Consider the following 2528-nt stretch of genomic DNA (forward strand, 5'->3'; position numbering starts at 1 on the left):
GAGGTTTCCTGTTTCCTGAGGAGGTTCTTTTGTATATGGATTGGCTGTTGAAATTATAATCTTATCTGTACAATAGCATTACAGATAAGATTAGTATTTCAACAGCCAATCCACATACAATTAGCATGTTCATAACCTGGGGAACTCCTACAAGATAAGAGTAGCAGCTATCATACTTTTCTCCTTGATGTAGGGCGGGGCTTCGTCATGTGCCCCGCCCCTGTACCTCACCCGGGGGAACTGCGATCCCCCGCGATCCCCCCCGAAATGACCTCTGGTTTTCATCATTAAAATATTAATATATCTCTAGAGTGTTGTAACAGTAGGTTTAGCGAGTTCTCTGAATTCCTAGCTTTCGTTTAAACAACAACAACAAAAGTAAGTCTCTAGCTTTTCCTCTTGCAGAGACATAAAGAAAAGGACATATCTCTGTAAGGGACAGTGATAGAGACTTACATAGGGTGCATCAGCTTGCAGTTTTCTCTCAAGTATTATGTATATTTGAAATTTTGCTTCTAAAAAACTAAGGCATTCCATAAATATGTCAAATATTGTAATTTTATATGCTAAGTAAATGATACATTTTATATGGTTGAAGCAGTAATATTATGTTTGATGGGACAGTATTACGTATATTTCAGTTTTTCCCAACATTTCTTGTATTTTTTCCAGGGGGAGAAACAGGAAAACCTGTTTTCTTTCTTTCTTTCTTTCTTTCTTTCTTTCTTTCTTTCTTTCTTCTCTCTCTCTCTCTCTCTCTTTGTTTCTCCACACTACAGGGTATAGGGAAAAGGAATAAACTAAACTAAAATACAGAGTAAGCAGGGATCAAAAAAATCTAAAATTTGGTTATCTAATGTTTCCTCATTAGTTAGCTTTTACATAATTGGAGATTAAAAGTTAATATTTCTATCTTAAGCAGTACAAACAAAGTTAACTGTAGTGTGTGCATCTTAGTAAATAGACAAAGAAGAGAAAAGACAGACTTTCAGGATCTGGTTATTTAGCTGATTTTTCCCTTCCACGTTTGTTCTTATCAAAGGGCAGCTTAACCTTAAACGATTTAGGAGCCGCGGATCCTAATTATGATTCAGAGTCAAAATCTTCCTCAGTGGAGCTCCTTGGAGAGCTACCACTGCTTCTGGAACCATGTTCTTCTGTGACAATATTGTCCTCTACTTTTCCTTTTCCTTTCTTTCGCTGGGCTTTGATGCTGTTCCAAAAATGCTTTTGCTTTAAGGACAGAGTCAATCTTTTCTTTTTTGTTTTTTAAGTTGAAGATAAGTCCTTCTGGGATTATCCATCTGTGTGTGTGGGGGGGAACAGAAGAAAACCTGTTTCTTTTCCATGGCTTCAAAATTTCCAGAATTTTTACATTTCTAGTTAGAAGTTCTCATAACACCCAAGGCTCCTCCGGAAACCTGCACTGCAAACTATTAAATCTGTATACAGAAATCCCAAATCCTGGAGCTTCCGGTTTGTGGATCAGCGATGGCAGTCATTCTCCCCGGATCTCGGGGGAGCGACTCGCACACCAGCAGTATGGAGGGGTGCTACATCGAGTAGCACCCACATGGAGTCTTTTTTTTAAATTAAAATTTTTATTTTTCCACTTTTACCTTTGTACATTCCATCTAAACATCTTACATATATATCAGAGTCATTTCATTGCTTAATTCTTATATACATTTTTAGTTCATTAGTCGCTTGACAGTTCTCCTATCCCTATCCAGTTATACACTTTTCCCCATCTTTTCTCATGTACCTTTTCACTCTTATTCTGCAACATTAAAACTCAAATCATCCATTCTTGCTAACTCCAATATTTTAACTACTAACTCTTCCCTTTTTGGTATGACATCGGATTTCCAATTTTTGGCCAATAGCAGTCTAGCGGCTGTTATTATATATCCTAATACATATGATTCTTGCTTATTATAACCTTTCGGGATCATATACAGATATATTTCCGGTTTTAAAGCTAAGTTTTTTTCCATAATTTCTTGAATTACTTTCCGAACCATTTTCCAATATTCTTGTATCTTACTACACATCCACCACATATGGTAAAATGTCCCCGGGTTCGTTTTACATTTCCAACATAAATTGGAATATCCGGTATAACATTTAGCTAATTTATCCAGGGACCAATGCCATCTGTGGAACATTTTGTATACATTCTCCTTATACGCCACCGCTTTCATAAATTTGACAGTTTTCCACATACTAGACCATTGCTCAAATTCTATATTTAGGACGAAGGATCCACATGGAGCCTCTGTGATAGGCTCCAGGCCATAGGGCTTTTGAGGGGCAGCCTCTTCGACATCTAAATGCTGGAGAATTGAGGCTTCCCTCCACCCTGATGGTCCTGCCGCTGTGTGGCCCTCGGGCACAAGCTGATTCGACTGGGACAAGTGCTGGAGATTGAGTGGAATATCGATTACTGTGAGCGAGGTCAGAGAAATGACCGACAATGAACGTGAATTCAAAATAAGAAAAATATTTTAAAAGCGAACTACCCCCCC

The sequence above is a fragment of the Gekko japonicus genome, unplaced genomic scaffold, assembly GCF_001447785.1.
Source record: "Gekko japonicus isolate JY-2015 unplaced genomic scaffold, Gekko_japonicus_V1.1 scaffold1784, whole genome shotgun sequence".
In the NCBI taxonomy this organism is placed as follows: Eukaryota; Metazoa; Chordata; class Lepidosauria; order Squamata; family Gekkonidae; genus Gekko; species Gekko japonicus.